This window comes from Taudactylus pleione, unplaced genomic scaffold (genome assembly GCF_031769625.1).
Source record: "Taudactylus pleione unplaced genomic scaffold, aTauple2 ptg000015l, whole genome shotgun sequence".
In the NCBI taxonomy this organism is placed as follows: domain Eukaryota; kingdom Metazoa; phylum Chordata; class Amphibia; order Anura; family Myobatrachidae; genus Taudactylus; species Taudactylus pleione.
The window spans coordinates 22,851,738-22,872,644 of NW_028284417.1; the positions used below are offsets into that span (position 1 = coordinate 22,851,738).

The 20,907-nt window shown below is 46.1% G+C and overlaps 1 protein-coding gene across 2 annotated transcripts in view; it reads left to right on the forward strand.

Moving 5' to 3' along the window:
- Positions 1-20,907, forward strand: part of CGA (glycoprotein hormones, alpha polypeptide) — a 69,004-nt gene that overhangs the window by 5,443 nt on the left and 42,654 nt on the right. The window contains exon 1 of one of the 2 annotated variants that reach the window (XM_088471997.1): positions 15,585-15,678. The exons of the other annotated variant lie outside the window; for it this stretch is intronic. The gene's annotated coding sequence lies outside the window, so the exon portion shown is untranslated. Of the gene's footprint in view, positions 1-15,584; positions 15,679-20,907 lie in introns of those variants that run through there. 2 annotated transcript variants of the gene reach the window in all.

The following is a 20,907-nucleotide window of genomic DNA, read 5'->3' on the forward strand; positions in this document are numbered from 1 at the left end:
CCTGTATCTGGTAGTAACAATCGTTCTTAATAGATTTGGATTACATTGTAGCGCGCATATAAATATGTAACTGGCATGCTGCATTGTTAATATGCATTATTAAATTGTCAGTGAATTAGCTCATGGGAAGCGATTCAGTTGTTTATTGCTCCCGTGTAAAGTGGAAGGGAGCTATTCAATTGTTTTGGTCGACCAGCCCCGAGTTAGTACTTATCCCAGATATCTGCTTGCACACTCCTGCAGTGCGCCCAGCACTTAGCACAGGAGAAGCACCGTAACTGCAGCGCACCTGGCACAGGAGAAGTACCGTAACTGCAGCACACCTGGCACAGGAGAAGCACCGTAACTGCAGCGCACCTGGCACAGGAGAAGCACCGTAACTGCAGCGCACCTGGCACAGGAGAAGCACCGTAACTGCAGCACACCTGGCACAAGAGAAACCCATTAACTACAGTGCACCCAGCACTTAGCATGGGTGAAGCACTTTAACTGTAGCGCGCATGGCACTTAGCACGAGAGAAGCCACTTAAATTTGGCTAATCCAGTGCATTAGGCTGCGAGAATGCAGCCGTCGCAACCAACGCGGGCTGGTTACACAAACAATGTAATATCTCCCGGTCACTTCAGACATCAGCTGCAGGAGCCCCACTGTGTTCTGGGTTGGGGTTCACTATATTAGATTGCCATTCATATATCAACAGTGAACATGTCGACACTGACCATGTTGACATTCGATATGTCGACACTGATGACATGTCAGTATGGTCAGAATGTTGATATTGTGATTTTAAGGTAAGTCTAACCCTAATACAAATGTTGATATTCTGTCCATGTCGACATTATGAATCTCAACATTGTCACTGACTACAATCTACATACAGTGGCGTAACTAGGGTATTTGGAGCCCAGGGCAAATTTGAATATGGAGGCCCCCCCACTGCCCCTTGTGCGCGTGTGGTGAAAAATGGGCGTGGTCACTTAAAAATGGGGCGTGTCGACATGACACACACCCCTTTATCGTCACTCAGAACATTCCTATCCATATGCACCTTAACTCCAGTAGTGCCCCTTATACAATACCCCCAGTATGCAATGTCCCCAGTTGTGGTCCCTCTTATGCAGGCCTATAGTAGTGCCCCTTATACAGTACCCCCAGTAGTGGTCCCCTTTATACAGCTCCCCATTAGTTCCCCTTATTCAGTGCCCCCAGTAGTGGTTCCCCCCCAATGCTGTGCCCCATGTAGTGGTCCCCCCTATGAAGTGCCCCCAGTAGTGTTTCCCCCTTATGCAGTGCCCCCAGTAGCAGTCCCCACAATGCAGTGCCCCCAGTAGTGGTACCCCCCTTATGCAGTGCCCTTTATATAGTGCCCCCAGTAGTAGTCCCCCCCCTATGCAGTGCTCCCAGTAGTGATCCCCCCTATCCAGTGCCCCCTGTAGTGGTCCTCCCTATTTAGTGCCCCAGCAGTGGTCCCCCCAGTGCAGTGCCCCTAGCAATAAGCCCCTTATATAGTGGTGCCCCCAGCAGTAGCACCCCCATGCAGTGCCCCCCCAGCAGTAGTCCCCCCCCATGCAGTGCCACCAGTAGTGATCCCCCCTATCCAGTGCCCCCTGTAGTGGTCCTCCATATTTAGTGCCCCGAATAGTGGTCCCCCCCCTATGCAGTGCCCCATGTAGTGGTCCCCCCTATGAAGTGCCCCCAGTAGTGTTTCCCCTTATGCAGTGCCCCTTATATAGTGCCCCCAGTAGTGGTACCCTCTTATGCAGTGCCCTTTATATAGTGTCCCCTGTAGTGGTCCTCCCTATTTAGTGCCCCCAGTAGTGGTCCCCCTCAGTGCTGTTCCCCTAGCAGTAAGCCCCTTATATAGTGGTGCCCCCAGTAGTGGTCCCCCTTATGCAGACCCCCAGTAGTGATCCCCCCCACCCAGTGCCCCTTATACAGTGCTACCTGTAGTGGTCCTTCCTATTATTACCCCCAGTAGTGGTCCCCCCAGTGCAGTGCCCCTAGTAGTAAGCCCCTTATATAGTGCCCCCAGTAGTAGTTCCCCCCCCAAGTAGTAGTCCCCAGTAGAGGTTCCCCCTCCCAATGAAGTGCCCCCAGTAGTAGCCACCAGTAGTGCCCCACCCCAAGTAGAGGTCCCCCCCATTAATGGTGCCAGTAGTAGCCAACCCCTCCCCCGTTTTGCCCCCAGTAGTGCAGACACGTTAAAAAAAAATAAAAATACACTTACCTGAATCCACGCTCCTGCCGCCGCCGCACTTCAATCCTCCCGGGCTGGCGCACTCAGCACGAAAGGCGGAGCTCATGAGTGAGCTCCAGCCTGGCTCTTGCAGTGGGCGCTGCAGCAGTCAATGAGAGTCTGTCTGACTCTCATTGGCTGCTGATTCAAACACACATCGCTGCCGCTCGGCGGTGGTGTGTGTGCAGAAGCAGCAGCAGCCTATGAGAGTCGTCTGACTCTCATTGACTGCTGGTTAACACACACATCGCTGCCGCTCTGGCGGCGATGTGTGTGTTAGCACAGCCTGAGCCCGCCTCCCACCCTCCTCCTGGCGCTATTGGGTAAGCGCCCAGGGGGAGGGAAGGGGCTCAGCTGTGCAACACAGGACCGGCGCTGGAAAGCCTAGTGCCGTTCCTGTGTAAATGTGTAGCGCTGACCGCACTCACTGCGGTCGGCGCTACACTGCCTAACTAGGGGTGGCCGGCGGCGCCCCCCCCACGGCGCCCAGGGCACACGCCCTGCTCAACCCCCCTTAGTTACGCCACTGTCTGCATACCCTGGGTAGTTACCCTACATACCCTGGGTAGATACCCCATCTGTTCTTAATAAACTCTTACTGCTCATATATCCTCTTCCTCATTCATCTTTTAATGAAAATGTTGTCTTAATTACAGACCAGTAAAGACAGTTTTATAGGTATATCTACATATATATCTTCATGGTAATGAATTGAGGGCCTCCAAAATGTTCTGTCCTAAATACCTTAGTTTAACAAGGTGAGTTTCTTCTCTAATGTTATTTGACCAAGGTAATATAAAAAATAATTGGTCTAACTGAAAAACAAATCCTAAATTTGAACCCATTCACATATCACATTTGGTTGTTAATCCATTTTAAATAAAGACCCTAATCTAAGCATAAATTCATTATCACAGCCAAATCTATCTAATTTTCCAAATGATAACAGATTACTCATTTGGCGGACCCAAATTTTTAAAATGCTATGCAAAAATGCACTTGTGTATTCAAACAAGGGCAGGGTCACTAATGTCACAGCAGTTTAATTGACTGCAGTCTAATTTATTTTGTTACATACATCATATCCCATTAAATGAGCTTCTGAATGCTACAGTTCATTAGCTGGATAAAGTGGGGTCAGAAGCACTAGTGTTAGTGTTAGGATGAAGCAGTCTGTCGTGTGGTGAGGCCAGGAATATGTATCTTAACATATGTTAATGATAAGATAATGCTGTTTTAAAAGCTGGGTAAACACTACAGGATGTGTACCCAGCACGACATCGCCGGCGACGGGACCCTGCGTGCGGCAAATGCATATACACTTGCCGATGCCAGGTAGGGACGTGTCATGCTGCATTCTGAAGCATGGCATTGTTTGTGCCATCCCCGTCAACCCTGCAGCAGGGCCGACAAGGAATGATGCTAGCGACCTGCAGGAGCCCATTACATAGGATCGTACGACATATCGTATAGTGGGCCTGATTCAGACCCAGACGCTAAGCCGCAAACAAACGCAGCCAAAAGGGGTCAGATATGCAAATGTTGCGATCGCACTGTCTGGTGGAAGGACGTCCTCTATGCTTTAGAGAGTGACGGCAGAGAAAACGCACACCAGTATAAAGTCGCCCACCTTTCTCTCTTAGCACACGTCATCTCCAGGAAGTGCAGCGCTTGAAGTAGACTCTACCCCACCGCAAGCACTGCGATCAGTGCTGTCTAAATACAACCAAGTGACGTGTACAATGACACTTCTTTGCTAATTATGCACACCCCTAAAACACCGTTTAGATGCCCAGACACGCCTGCATCCGCACATCCACTCGCCTGTTCACAAGCACCTTCCCGTTACCACCCACAAACGGCACTGTCACTCAAATTAGCGTCCAGTCTGTGTACTACGAGCACACAATTCCCGAGCGCAGTGAGTGACTCGCGCATGCGGAAATTTACGCATGCTCAAACATGCAATTATTGTCCATAGCGTTCGCTCGCGGCTTAGCGTCCGGGTCTGAATCAGGCCCAGTGTGTACCCAGCTTTACAGTGCAACAAAAATGCTTACAAAAAAAAGGTGCTGTTTTTGTGTCCAGCCATAGAAATTGTATATACTTGATCTGAAGTACCTGCTGAGAGATATGCCTACTGTATGTTAACAGAGTGCAAATCATCAGTGGTACACCTGTAAATCAGGAATTCACATGCTGCAAATGCAACTTATTTTGTGAAATGTTTTCCATTAAGTAGTACCTGACTCACATGGACACCGGAAAACAGATTCTTAGCTTTGGAAGGTAGAGGTAGGTCCTTGGGTATCTGTTGCTTGACTTGGTCTCACGTGTTCAATGCGTCATATATTCATGCACAATCTTGCCTGACAATTGCTTGCCTCCTTTCGTCCAATTTTACTATGGAGGATAAACAAAACAAGGCTGCATCCATTCCTTTACTCGAAGCCTCAGCAGTAGCAGACTGTGCAGAAATCCGCTCACAAACCACATTCTATTCTGCATTTCCTCCCTTGTATTCCAGTGCTCCATTCACTATTCTTCAGGACAGCTAGTCCTCAGCTGTTCATGTGCAATTCCAGTATTGTCAGTCTGTAGCCTTTCCGCAATATTCTTATATTTTTGGTTTACCTCTTCAAAGGAAGCCAAGCCAAAGCACTCACAGATATCAGTGGTGTCTCGCTTCAAGATTAGTGAAATGCTAATGGATCCTCATTTATTACCAGATCCATATAAGAAATGCATACTTTTCCCTCCACTGCAATTACTTCCTAGGAGCAGGCTCAACTCGGTCTATCTTCTTCTATTTCCTGATCGCCTGATACTGTGTCAGAGAGAGGTGGGGCTACACATTTCTGGTCTTCAGCTGTTTCCATTCCACAGAAAGCTGGAAAGGATGACCTGCTGCATGGCAGGAGAGGGTAGTTGGGCAAGAACATTGGAAGGCAGAACAGAAAGGTTGGATTGGCTAAAATGGTGAAAAGCAGTATTTCCACTTTCTCAGTATCATGTTCTCATTTACTCATAGCCTAACACTGCAGTGCCCAGGAAAATAGCTTGAAAGTGAAAACACTGCATGCAAGTGAGTTATTTTTAGTCTACAGAAAGGAGAGACAGTGGGACTGCAGAGTAGGCAGAGAGGGAGCAATGAAGTGAAACAGCTCAGCTGAAAAGAGAGGAGTGGTTACACTGTAGAAAAGGAGGAACACAAGGGAGGGGCTGCACTACAAAATGGACAAACAAAAGCCAAATATTATCCCAAGCAGTTAATTGAACGACTGAATCAGGATTTGAATGGAGGTAGTTCTGAAAGTATAAAGAGAAATATATATCTGTTTATCTATGTATAGTATCACACATATATGCTGCATGTTATATGTATAATATGTAAGTAACTACTTCAAAATTCCAATATTTCAACTGTCCAGAACATGAGGCTTAAAAGTCAGAATTGCCAGGCTATCAGTTTAAGACTGGGCACATGAAATATGCTGCATAGGACTCAGCTGGAATCTATGATGGTTGTCTGAAAACTAACAATGGATTCACTCACCTGCCATCAGTATTATGTGCAGAATGTATACTAGATTATATAGCTGACATATTTCGGTTTAGGTGGATGTAATATGACAGCATTGTAAAGCTGAACTTTAGAACCTAAAGAAGTGCAATGTCCATAATAGTTTAAAGGCTCCTGTAGCTGCATATAAAGGTGAAAAGGAAACACTTCTCCCCACCACATAAGAGCACTTTGGTTCTCTGGGGGAAATTCAGTTGTTTTTGCCTTCGGCTGTTAGTAATGGGCACCCCACGAAGCAATGTAATTGTTGCTCCGTTCAGGTGCAATGAGACGTTGGTGCTGACATTTCTGCCTACAACCTATTACAGTGGCAAGAAGAAATGTGTGATAAGTCCATGGTTTGGGCGCCCTAACCAGGCCTTTAGATGGTTTTAGCCACTTTACACAGTTAAACCCGGTGGTTTTGGGCGTGACATGCGCAAAAAGGCATGGGCGTCCTAAACGATTGAATATCGCAACCCGATCTCCTGTCACTTTAGACGGGAGATAGGGCACGAAAAAACAATTGATTCATCGGTATGCAATCGGAAAGCCGACTGCCTAAATACGGCAGCCGGCTTCCTAACTGTCATATCCCGGCAAGGATGAAATGCCGGGCGTCTAGATGTAGACGCCCGGCATTTCCCCGACGCCGGGAGACCGGCGCCCGGCATCCCGATCGTAGTGATGCCGGGCGCCGTGAGCGGACAGCCGCGGGGGGGGGGAGGGTTAGGTTTAGGGCTCCCGGGGGGGACTTAGGGTTAGGCACCCCCCCGGGAGGGTTAGGCTAGGGTGAGGGAGGGTTAGGGTTAGGCACCCCCGGGGGGGACTTAGGGTTAGGCACCCCCCCGTGGGACTTAAGTTTAGGCAGCGGGGAAGGGGGTGGTTAGGGTTAGGCACTTAGAGGGGGGATTAGGGTTAGGCACCTCTAAGAAGGGTTAGGTTAGTAGATACTCACCTATCCACGATCAGGATTTCCAGTGCTGTCGGGCTTCCGCTGCTCGGAACTCTGCTGATGCGGCCGGCGGTATTTCATACCGATTCTGATTCACCCCCCTATGTCACTGGTCTCATAAATGTAACACATTATCTCTACATCACATCCCTATAATTGTATTACAGTAGTGGCAAACAATAAGGTATGTTGTATTTTGTAGGCATTTTGCAGTTCCAAGAATACACTTATGTAATGGTTTAAGGAGATTATTTCCTAAATGGTAGTTTTCATTCAGACATTGGGGGGGGAATTACATTTTTTGGGCGGCGATAATTAATGAGCGCCCAACAGAGCAATTCACTTGTTTTGGGCACCCACTAATTATCTTGTTTGTCGCATCCAAAGGTACCGTGTTTAGCAGCGTAAATCGGCTGAATCCGTCTAAAGTTCTAACTACAGACTTTTCACACAATTCCATTCGCTACCTCAGGAAGCTGCGAGTAGAAATGTTGGCTCCGACGGCTCTAGCACCCTAATAGAGCAGCAATTGAATTGCTTCGTCAAGTGCCCATTAGTTAAAATGCCTAAAACAACAATTGAATTCCCCCCATTGTGTGCACTGATTTATACTTATTAATTCAACAACCACATTTGCATATTACATTAAATGCAACATACCATTGATGTGTTGCAATGTCACATTTAAAATGACACACATTGCTACAATGTGAACAAATTATGAATATTGGGTAATCTAAATTAGAAAAACCAAGTGCTGATAAAAAAAAAAAATCACACTGGTAGCTAATAGTTGGTATGAACTATGACCCCTCCCACCTGTGTCAGTGATGTCACTTCCAAAGAGTTCCAGAGTAATGGTAGTGGATAGATCCCCTTCAGTATTTGTAACCTGATATAATCATTTACTGTGCAACGTCATTCCCTTCTATCCACGTGGACGTAAAGGGGGAATATAAACCTGTGGCGATCGAAGCAAGCCACTGTGCCCAAAGAGAGGCGAGAAAAGCAAGTCTGCGAGGGACATTTCTTTTCGTAGCCTTTACGGGCATGGAACCGCACTTTTGCCCTCACTTCACGTCACTTCCTGGTTTAAACACTGCAAAGGAACTATATACTACCCCAGAATAACACAGATCTACATTCTATAGATCCTATGTACGGCAGTAGGTGGCACGCACTGTGATTGCGATTGCATTGGCTAATAGATTCATAAAGATATTTCTGAACATTTTTTAATACATTTTAATTTTCTTTTTTTATGATGGATCTTATTGCAGAATGATTTTGGGCAAGATGTATCAAACAATTTTTGCAGTAAAACCTGTGGTAAATGTAATTTCTAAGGTTTTCCTCATCAGTTATGATCCCTCAAATGTATTATCAGGGTCAGCAGCAGATATTGGAGACATTTTAAGTGGCGACAGGTTGTTCCTCTATTTCTCCATGCAACTCTCCACATTCTGTCCACATGTGTATGTACACAGGTCTTTGGGTCCACAAAGTTGTACCTGTGATTAACCTTGAAGTGAGCTAATCCGGTCTTTGGGCCTCATTCAGAGATGTGCGCAATGCCGATTTTTACGCAGAACTACAGTCAGGTGCATAAATATTGGGACATTGTCAGAATTTTCATATTTTGGCCTCTATTCACCACCACAATGGCTTTGAAATGAAACAAACAAGATGTGCTTTAACTGCAGACTTTCAGATTTAATTTGAGGGTAATTACATCCAAATCAGGTGAACGGTGTAGGAATTACAACAGTTTCTATATGTGCCTCCCACTTTTTAAGGGGCCAGAAGTAATGGGACTATCAATTCAAAAGCTATTTCATGGACAGGTGTGGGCTATTCCCTCGCTATTTCATTATCAATTAAGCAGGTAAAAGGTCTGGAGTTGATTCTAGGTGTGACTTTTGCATTTGGAATCAGTTGCTGTCGACTCTCAATATGAGATCCAAAGAGCTGTCACTATCAGTGAAGCAAGCCATCATTAGGCTGAGAAATCAAATCAAACCCATGAGAGAGATAGCAAAAGCATTAGGTGTGGCCAAATCAACTGTTTGGAACATTCTTAAAAAGAAAGAACGCACCGGAGAGCTCAGCAACACCAAAAGACCCGGAAGACCACGGAAAACAACTGTGGTGGATGACAGAAGAATTATTTCCCTGGTGAAGAAAAACCCCTTCACAACAGTTGTCAAAGTCAACAATCAAGAGAAGACTTCACAAGAGTGAATATAGAGGGTTCACCACAAGATGTAAACCATTGGTGAGCCTCAAAAACAGGAAGACCAGGTTAGAGTTTGCCAAACAACATCTAAAAAAGCCATCACAGTTCTGGAACAACATCCTATGGACAGATGAGACAAAGATCAACTTGTACCAGAGTGATGGGAAGAGAAGAGTATGGAGAAGGAAAGGAACTGCTCATAATCCAAAACATACCACCTTATCAGTGAAGCATGGTGGTGGTAGTGTCATGGTGTGGGCATGTATGGCTGCCAATGGAACTGGTTCCCTTGTATTTATTGATGATGTGACTGCTGACAAAAGCAGCAGAATCAATTCTGAAGTGTTTCTGGCAATATTATATGCTCATATTCAGTCAAATGCTTCAGAACTCATTGGACAGCGCTTCACAGTGCAGATGGACAATGACCCGAAGCATACTGCAAAAGCAACCAAAGAGTTTTTTAAGGCTAAAAAGTGGAATGTTATGCAATGGCCAAGTCAATCCCCTGACCTGAATCCGATTGAGCATTCATTTCACTTCATGAAGACAAAACTGAAGGGAAAATGCGCCAGGAACAAGCAGGAACTGAAGACATTTGCAGTAGAGGCCTGGCAGAGCATCACCAGGGATGAAACCCAGCGGTGATGTCTATGCGTTCAAGACTTCAGGCTGTAATTGCCTGCAAAGGATTTGCAACAAAGTATTAAAAAGTGAAAGTTAGATTTATGATTGTTTAGTTTGTCCCATTACTTTTGGCCCCTTTAAAAGTGGGAGGCACACATAGAAACCGCTGTAATTCCTACATCGTTTACCTGATTTGGATGTAATTACCCTCAAATTAAATCTGAAAGTCTGCAGTTAAAGCACATCTTGTTTGTTTCATTTCAAAGCCATTGTAGTGGTGAATAGAGGCCAAAATATGAAAATTCTGACAATGGGCCTGATTCAGACCCACTCGCGAGCGGCTGTCCGCTCGCAAGTGGGTCGATGTTATGCACTGAGCATGCGCACGACGGAGGGAGCTCCGTCGTGCGCATGCGCCAGACGCGACGAGCGAAGGAAAGTCCTTCGCTCGTTGTGTCCGATCAAAGGGGGCGTGCTGTCAATGTTGATTGACAGCACGCCCCCTTTGGTGGGCGTGCCGGGGGTGTGCCTCCCTGACGGGGGCGTTCCCACGGGAACGCCTCCCGTCAGAAGCCGGCCCACTGACATCACTAGTGATGTCAGTGGGAGTGATTTTGGCTCTGATAGAGCCAAAATCACTCCGGAGCTTGCGGTTGAAAACCTCAACCGCAGGCTCCGGCTCGCAATTTCGATGGTCGCGATGGTCTCGACCATCGCGGCCATCAAAAAGCACGCTCGTATAGCCTGTGGGTGGTGACCCACAGCTATACGAGCGTCCAGGAGGACGCTCCATGAAAATGGAGCCCGGCCCTCATTCAGAGCGTGCGCTCTGCTCAGAGCGTACGGCTCTGAATGAGGGCCAATGTCCCAATATTTATGCACCTGACTGTATACATTTTTAGCTATTGCAAATGTGTCAAAATCGCACTGCGCACGTGCTGTTTGACTTGTGATTCCGCATGCACAGAGAACCCTTTTGCAAAGTGAGTGACAGGTAGTCAGCGATTGGGGGAGGTAACTGCGGGGGGTTGGTTAGAAATATGCAGGTGTGTCTTACCATTTAACGCCATTACATTGGCATGCATAAATTAGCTATTGCAATCTCCTATCCAGCATGAGAACTCTCTGTGTGTCGGGAGAGCCGCTGTATTTGAGATAGGTCAGACCTGCCGCAAGGGCTGCATAGCTGTTCGATGTGCGCCGATATTACCTATATTTATGCTGGTGCGCAACGTTGGATGCAGATGAGAAGGCAGCAGTGGGCATATTTTCACAGCTGCATTCCGCGAAAAATCGCAACTGTGATCACATTAGCGAACATTTCTGAATCAGACTCTTTATTAATTCATCTATTTTGTATACTTGCCATGATTCAGACTAGATGATGATAGATTCCTTGGCAATGTTATTTTTATCAGAGTATTGGTGCTTCTCTCTGGGAATTCTGGGCCTGATTCAGAGCCGGACACTCTGACCAGAGCGCTCGCTCTGAATCAGGGCCGTCCTAGCTGAAAATGGTGCAGCCTCCTGGCAGCTCGCATAGCTGTGGGTGACCACCCACAGCTTATGCGAGCGGCCAAAAAGATGGCTTGCGACGAGACCCTTGTGGTAGGGTCTCGTCAGCCGCAAGCCCGGAGTGCTTTTGGCTCTATCAGAGCCAAAAACACTCCCACTGACATCACTAGTGATGTCAGTGGGGCCGAACCCAGATGGTAGGCGTTCCCATGGGAACGCCTCCATCTGGGCAACCACGCCCCCGGCACGCCCACCAAAGGGGGCTTGCTGTCACTCACCATCGACAGCATGCCCCCTTTGGTGCGAGACCCATAACGACGGCTACCCCGCCTCCGTCGTGCGCATGCGCATTTGGGTAACATCGACCCTTTTGCGAACGTACAGCGCTCGCGAGCGGGTCTGAATGAGTCCCTCTGTAAGGAAAAAGTTGGCACTTTCCCAACAATACCTTGAAAGACCCATTGCTGGGACAAAACCTGTTTGCTTTTTCATTTTGAAAATAATATTTTTGTCGATTTCAATGGACATATTTTCATTTATTTTTTTTGCTGCACAGACGTCCCTCAGATAATTATTCCAATACATGACTGTTCGGACATGTCCAGTTGTCTTTTACACCATTTAATAGAGGTTATCTATTCACACCAGCAGTAAATAACACTAACAACACTGACTAATGGATGGACAGTCCCATCAAACCAATTGCCAATTCATATATTTATTTTAGCCTGGCATATTTTTATATTGCATTTCCAGAAAACATGTTTGTCAAAATTCAATGCGGAATAACGCCCATTTCTGCATTTTCTTACTGCTGGCAGAACATCTTTACTGTGGAATAAAGACACTGCTTCACTTTCTGTAAGAGAAAGATCCCATATTTTCATGATGCCAAAATAGGTAGAGGACAGTTTATATAGAAAAAAAACTAGCTGCAATAAATTAAACAAAGAATAGCAGCAGCAACTAAACTATCTTATAACTAACATGTAACATATGTTTAAAAAACAGGCAGTATTTCATCTATCTAATGCTGCATACACACGGTCAGATTTTCTTAAAGATATGAATGTTAACGATTGTAAAAATCGTTCATATCGTTAACATGTTGGGTATGCATCGACCAACGATACTCGTTCCCGCATGTCAGATAACGAAATCTGACATTGACTGTGTTTGCAGTAATATTTGGACGATTTCATTCATTTTAAATAATGTCAGAAATCGTTCATCGTTCATAAAATCGATCAAATCGGTGATGAAATCGTTCATCGTTATCGTTCAACAATAACGATGATCTAGCAAATCTGACTGTGTGTATGCATGATAATAAAGCGGTTCTCAAAATGAAGATGTGCAGTCATGTAATAGGAGATGATGGAGTTTGACGGACCTGCTGCGGCCACATCATATGACTTCCTCCTCTGCACAGTGGGGGAGGGCACAGTAAAGGCACATCCAATAGGGCTGCAGGAGGAGGAAGGGGTACATGTTCAAGGCAGGAGGAGGAACATGTGCCCTGCCACTGCTCTGCGCAGGTTCAAGCAGCTTTCTCCAGTTGCATCCAAGTCCAACGTCCTAGGCAAGAGAGGGAAAGTGTGCCCTTCCACCACTGTGCAGGCTGAAGCAGCAGCTAGCTCCAGCAACAGGCTTCAGCGTCCAAGTCAAGGCAAAACAGTAAGGAATACGTATGGATGTCTGATGGCATGTAGGAGTACGCGAGGACAGGGCTGTAGAGAGCCGTGCCAGGCCTGGGAATTATGTAGGGATGTCCATTGATGGGTCCATTGATGGGTCCATTGGTGATTACCATCGATGGTACAGAAACTATCTATGGTGAACCAACCATCGATGGTTTGCACCCCTCAATGGCTACCGCTGCTGGGGGATTGGCGGGCCGCGGGCCAATCAAAAACAGGGGTGGAACTTTTCGAGAGCATCAGGGGCAGGGCTAATCTCCATCCAGTCCAGAAAAAAAAAACATCGCTCCCACTCGTCCATCGATGGCTAAGAACAATTGTCTCTCTGCCGTTGATGGTAAAAGCATTCAATATCGGTCCTAAACCATCAATGATTTTGAATCATCGATGGCCATCCCTAGTACTATGGTCTAATTGTGCGGGTCGCGACCCTACAAAAAAGAAAATACTAATTATGGCGGAGCTGATTCAGACCCATTCGCTATGATGCAAACGCTCGTAGCTGGCCGATAGTCGCTATCTGCGCATGTGTATGCATCACAGTGCACGAACCAATGCGAGAGATCGGGATGCATTCACTCGCTGCGCATAGACCGCCCAGTAGAGTGAGTGACAGGAGAGGCCGTTTGTGGGTGGTGACAGGGGCTGACCACTGGAAATAGGGGAGTCGAGGTGCGAACTCAGACGTGCCTGAGTACCTCAACGCCATTTCAAAGGCGTGCATAATTAAAAGGCAGGGTCATAGTATGCGTCACTTGGTGGGATTTCACTCTGAAGTGATCTCAGTGCTTGTGGCAGGGTATAGGCAACCTTAAGCACTGCGATCGCATCCGATGGTGCTCGATGTACCAATGTTTTCAAGCACTTCCAGGAGATGACGTGCGCAAGTGGACATCTTAAGAATGGCTGGTGGGTGTCTGCATACACTAAGTGATCGCACACCAAGACATAGTGGCCGTGCTAATGCCTTGCCGTGCGATCGCCTGCCATGCCGTCACTTATCCGAATTTGCATATGCAGGGAGCGAGCGTACGCATCTAGCGAGCGGGTCTGAATGGGCTCCTAAGTACCATTTATTTATATCATATAAATAAGTTATTTTTATTGTAATGTTGATAATTAGATATTATTATAAATAAATTATAGGTACTACCTATATTTCTTATCTTTCTTAAATATTAGATCAGCGATTATCAAACTATTTTGCTCTGGGACACCCTGTAACAACAAAACTTTTACCAGGACCCCAGCGAGTTACCGCAGAACAGTACTGCTAGAAAAATCACAATAGTAAAAAATAATACTCTGATACTAAAGAAAGATAGTCCCTATAATCAGACTTGCCTACCTTTAGGCTGTCCCTTCCGGGAGGGGACAGCCTGGACCACGCTCTTTACACATCATGTGGGCGGAGCGGGGGGCGTGGCGGCTCAAAATGTCATCGTGGCCCCGCCCCCCGCTGTGCAGAGCCCATAATACAGACACTGTACTGCGGGGGGCGGGGCTTCGATGACGCGTTTTAACGCGAATCGCGTCATCTGATCCCCCGGGCTGCATACTATGTGGCCGCCAACGGGGGGGGGTGCGGGATGGCTGCGGCTGGTTCCGGGAGACTTGTCTGCCTTCCCGGGAGGTCGGGAGCGGCACCCGATTTTCGGGAGGCTCCCGACCAAATCGGGAGGGTAGGCAAGCATGCCTATAATACTTCAAGTATACAGGTAGCCCCTATAATACTTAAATACAAAAAAGAAATAAATCCAGGCAGTGTGGCTGACAACAGCTACTGTGCATATAATACCATATGTAATTCTGATAATTTGTGAACATTACTTGTTCTGTGTTTTATATTTTAGAAATAGTCAATCTTTGACTTTCCAAATATTGTTGTACTACAAGTTATAGCATTCCCTGCCAACCTATGATTCTCAAGTATTTTAAGACCAGTAGTTCCACACCATAACTTTTGTACACATTACCATTTTTCTGTTCTGTATATACATGTATTAGGTACTGCACCATAATGAATAGTGGCCCTGATTCAGAGCCGCTCGTAAGCGGCCGCTCGTTTGTTCTGACCGATGTTCGCACATCTGCGCATGCGTACGGATTTTAATACGCATGCGCGAACCAGTCAGTGCGGCCGAAAATCGTTTGTTCGCTATATAGCAAATGCCTGCTATTTTGAGTGACAGAAGGAGGCGTATGTGGGTGGTAACAGAGGAAGGTGCTTGAAAACGGGGGTGTGGAATTCGAACGCAGGCGTGCTTAAAGGTCAAAACGGGCGTTTTAAGGGAGTGCATAATTAATACAGCAGCGTCATTGACCACGTCACTTGTTTTTTTTTTACTCAGAACTGCTCGCAAAATAGCGGTTGAAAAAAACCAGCCACAAGAATAGCGAGCAGTTCATACGCTGTTCGATGTACTCGATTAATCTAATAAATAGCGGACATGACGTATGGTGCGAGCGGCAAGGGGGCGTATTTTTCAAAATTACAACCGCAAGTTTTGCTCGCTCGTTCAGACTTAGAAGCGTGAACAGACCGCAATTAGCGAACGGTTCATTTGAATAGCCACCCCTTGTTTTAGAACGAACGACTGCAAATAGCGAGCGGCTCTGAATGAGGGCCATAATACAACAGAATGAGGTTGCTGTGAACCCTCCTCTTGACATTAAATATGTATTACTCAGTAACTGAGGAGACATAAACCCCAGTCTGGTATTGAATACAATGGAAAGGAGGCATTGATTGGTTGCTGTGCTGGAACTGGTGCAAAGGCGATGTAGAATCCTGGAACACCAACACTGAACATCTTGGTTCCTGATTCCCACCGGAGAAAATATAGGTGAGAATCTAAATAGGTGATTGCACAGAAGGAGTCTGATATTGTGTTGCATGTACGCCAGTGTGCATAGCAGAAAATATACAATTTTGTTGTGCTCATGTCCACAAAACAGGTCACATACATTTGTGCATATGCAGATTTGCTAACATCTGACACCTGTCCCTGCTTCTGATTGGAGAGGCAGGGAAGGGGCATTTTAGTGTGGGTAGAGTAAGGAATTGATCATGTAATTGCTAATGAGGAGCATGACCAAACACTCGGGATTGCATATGGCTCAGGGTCTTATGTATCCAGCATCCATGAGAAGGAAAAGGCCAAGAAAGAGGACATACAAGCAGGGGTTAAAGTGGGCAGGAACGGGGTGGAACTGAGTTCAGTCACCTCTAATGGTAGGTGGAACTAGTTCCACCTCCACCAAGTCCCTGCACAGAAGTCCCACAGACAGAGAGCCACTCACTTTCTGCTTAGGTAAGCTCAATTTTATAAGAGAAACCATCATATAGGTAAGGAAAGAATCAAGCGAAGGCAATACATAGAGGTTGCATAAAAACATTGGCCATCCAAGTGACATAAACTAGTTTGTGGGGACCCCATAAAAATACTCAGAGGCACGGCAGAAAAATAACACTGATGATATAGAACATTTTTTTTTATGTTTAAGTGATCTAACATTGTAGTCTCAGCTGTTGGCAGGAGTGCTAAAAAACTATCTAAAAAGTAGTTTACACTGTCATAGCCCCCAAAGCTTCTGGGGGTCTAGGAGGTCCCCAGTCATTCACTTTGCCGTTTCCTATACACAACAGTATGTGTGTGTGTGTGTGTGTGTAAAGAACAGTTTTCACACTTGTTTTCGCCTGTCAGACTAGTGTGGCGGGGGGTGGGGAGTAGGCAGCTGGAGAGATGATTTCCACCACCTCTCCAGGACCACTTTAAGCCCTGCATACAAGAATGATTTGTGGGAGGTTTGTTCTAGACTGAATGCATCTTAAGATGCTTGGATGCAGATGAGTGCACCCATCTTTCTGAGCATGCTCAGATCCATTTTAAGTAAGGGGCATGTTTTGCTATGCACCAGCCCCATAATGGACAGAAAATAATTAAACTCACGTGATTTTCATGTATACCCTTAGGTACATATTACTTTTGTGTCTAAGCGCAAAAATTCAAATGCTGACAGCAAATAGATCAACAAGCTTTTTTTGACATCAGTACTTTGTAGGTCCACAATGTGCAGTGTTTACTGCAGACACCCTTCTCGGCAAACTGCCCACAAGTTCCTTGACAACAGCAGGCGGTTCTCAGTGGCATTAAGATCTGGACTCTGAGCTGGCCAATCCATCCGGGTTACGGAATTTTCTACATACCAGTTCAGTGTCGCCCTGGAAACATGACAGGTGGCATTGTCATCCTGATAAAAATATTCATTGTTTCCGTAGAACTGCCATAATGTAGGGAGCACAGAGTTATCGAGAACATCTCTATACTTCTCAGTTAATGTGACCATGCATTGCAACTAGTGGACCCATGCCAAACCAGCTGAAACTTTGGGTTTCCAATCACTTTTGTCTACATAGTGTAGCTACCAATGCAGAGTCTGCAGCAAACGCAAGTTGTGACCAACTAAGCATAGGTAACAAATGCTATCCTCACATGCAAGTAAGGAGTAGATGCGCCAGGAATATGAAAGGAGGATTGGCTTCACTTTGAGTACAAATAGAGTTAAAAACACAGTTTGCAATTTATACATCTTACTGTAAATAACTGGAAAGTGTAGATACAAAGTATCCAAGTAGCTTGGAGCTTGTTAAATGCAAAGTCATCACTAATAAACATATCAGCAGCCTCCCCCTTCCCAGAGTAGGCAACATGCTTTATTTTTTTTTTAGAAAAACATGTGTCCTGTACACTATAATCCTGCTACTAGGTCCCAGCCACAGCAGTTTGACCACATTTGCATAATTGGGTGTGTCTTAGACACGCTCTGTGAATCAGAGGCGACCAGCTGTCATCTTCATTAGCAACAGGGTTTGAGTTCCTACAAGTATCTCCCTTCAAATAGGTTCCTTTCCACCTAGGTGGCCATCTCAGGCACATTTCAGTACTTTGGCCACCTCTGCACAAACCACCTACCCCCATCCCAGCTCCCTTGACATAGGGAGTTGTAAGTGCAACTTTAGGCCTTTGCTCAATGGAAGATGTGCATCACACAAAAGACCGCGGTGAAGGAGGCAAGGGAAAGGGGCTTCTAGGACTTGCCTGCATGAAGAAAAGAGTTAACCCCATGACCCAATTCTGTGTTCTTAAATTGAAGCCATCAGTCTTCAGAAATCTCATGCAGGAAGATTGCCAACAGCAGACAGGAAGGGAGTGTTCCTGTACAAAAAAAAGCCCTCCTTTCTCTCTGGAAAGACTGACACCAGGGCCCACCAATCAGAGAGAGGTAAGTAGGGTGGTGCAACAGGGGGAATTGTGGGGAAGTGTGTGTACAGTGTGACTCTGGAGGTTGGGGTATTGTCCCCTCTGTGTCATTGGGTACCAGCAGTTCTGTGTACCCTGGTACAGCTGTCATTGCTGACCAGGTAGGGAGGAAATATATAGCAGCTGGAAAAGACTTTGATGAACTCTGAGTGGACTGTAATGATATAACTCTGCTTACTATTTGCTGGATTTCTGTGTCTCCGTGAATAAAGTTAATCTTGCCTCCATTATAACTTGCTCCACTGTGTGATCCCTGAACCCCAGGATACTCAGGTCACCCGGTATCCTCACATTTGGTGGCAGCGGTGGGATGTCACACAGTTCCTGCAGCAATTCCAGGGATTCCAGGAGAGTGATGTAGAGGCAATGCTAACACCAGAGAATATCAGCATGGAGAGTCAGTCAGGAGTTGTAACCGGTGGCCAAATTGAAAACGTCATGAGAGAGCAGGAGAAGTTTTACCGGACAGCCCGGAAATGCACCTGCAAAGATTTTGCAGGATGAAGGGAATTGCGTATGATGGGACTGACACCCGGGAGATTCTGGTACTGCAGCTGTTGGAGTGGGATCATTCACACCCAGAGGATCCTGACCACCTGAGTGATGACGAAGAAGAACCGACAGGCAGTGGAAGCACTTCTTGCAGTCGGTTACCCTAGTCAACCACCGCTACTCCCACCCTACTGCAGAGTTGGCTGGAGGTGCTAGGTGAAAGTGCAACCACACAAGAGAGAGCTGGAGTGATCCAAGCGATATTAGGGGTACAAATCCCTACTAGCAGCAGAACTGTGCTATCGCCCAGAGGGGCTGAACAAGAGAAGCGGTGCTTGGGATTTAAGGATGTTCCCAAATTTCGAGAGAATGAAACTGACATGGACACTCACCTCCAGATCTTTGAAAATCTCATGGGAGTGCACGGGATAGAGCCAGCTGAATGGCCCAAGTACTTGGGACCAAGTCTCACTGGTAGGGCTTTAACTCCCCAGGAATGTGGAGTCTCCACCTGTATAAAGAAGGCATTGCTGGCTAAGTTCCAGATCACTGCAGAATCTTATTGTCTCAAATTCAGGATGCTGAGCAAAAGTGGGACTGCTTCCTACCAAGAGTTTTCAAGTCAGCTACGGCAAGCCTGTAGAAAATGGCTTGAGGGTAGACAGGCCTCTACCTTGGAGCAGATCGTCAAACTTATCATGGTAGAACAACTAATGATTAAGATGGCAGCAGAGGTACGGGAGTGGGTCGCAGACCGGAAGCCCAGCACACCTGAACAAGCTGCAGAATAGGCTGATGAATATATAGCTAACCATCCCCAATGGAGAGTCTTCAGTGCAACAGGTGGAGAAGCTACCTGACAGAGAATCTCGCATCAATGACGGTAGTAAAGGAGGCCCTATCAAAAACATCTCTTATCAACCACCCAGATTCAGAGTGTCTAACTCAGAACCTCGGAAGTGTTACCGCTGCAATCAACCAGGACACTTGTTGAGGGACTGTCCATGCACGCGAGGGCCATCCTTGGGGCTAGACTGGCCCCAGTCTTTGTGGTATCTTACCCCATGGAGGATTATTGCGAGGAGGTCATCCAGTTAGATGTGGCCGAGATGATGGATGGGGTGTATATTGTGGACCTGGTCCTGGTGGAGGAGCAGGCAACTCCTCAGAATATTACATTGATTATCTGCTACATTAATTCCATTTGTTTTCAAGGATAGCGATGGGTTAATCCTAGTTTAGATACAAACCTAATCAGTTTATTCTATCGTAAGAATCCCATAATCCCAAACTAAACAGGTCACTTAAGTCCGTGACATCTACTTTTTTCTATCCTCCTCATAACAGCCAATAAGAAGAGAGGTTACTGAGACCAATCAAATAGTGTCTTTTATTCTTACACATTGAAACTGACTCTCCCATAGGCTGACATTAAGATTAAAGGAACACCTGTGTCCTCGTTGCCGGCATCTGACGGAAGAAGCAGAAGCGAAACGCGCGTCTCAGATCCGAGGTTTCCCGTTATGCACAAGCGGGACAACTGTCAGCGACACACATGCAGCCAACCATATTCAATCCATGCCATTCTATACTTAATCAGGTACCTCTCAAGCTCATTTTCTCCAAGCACACTATATGACCAGTGTACTCGGTGAGAGCAGGCAGCTCTGCAATACCTAAAGGCAGACAGAGCGCTGCTCACCCAGTAGTGTCTGAGTGTAACTGGAACTTACTTTCTTCTAATCATTGTATACGGAACTGAGCTTCTCACCATTCACCACAGCCCTAGAGGCATGTGAGTGGCAGCAGCATCAGCTCCGATCACATACTATGGTATCTATACCTTAAATTAAAACACAGCATTACTTTTTTACTATGGGTACTCTCATTAAAGTCCAGTCAGAGTAGGTTCCTGCTCTATTCCATACCAGGCTCACTTTCCTTCTGACTGGCCTTAACAGTAGATGCCCAATACACTTATTCCTACCCCTGTGCTATTTAACAAGTACGCTCACACGTCATTCGCTATTTCTATACATGATGACGTGCAGCAGCTGCTGTTTCTATAACTATAGAAGGGTGTAGTCTATTCTATTTCTTTCCTATATCACCCTATATTCTCTTATGGTACCCAATGTTATTCTCTGACCATTTTGGGAACCCATATTAGCATACTCTTCCCAAATGCGATTAGATGTTATGCTTTTTGATTGAATATGCATGTTTTTCACTGTATGACTATAAAAAGTTTCATATAAC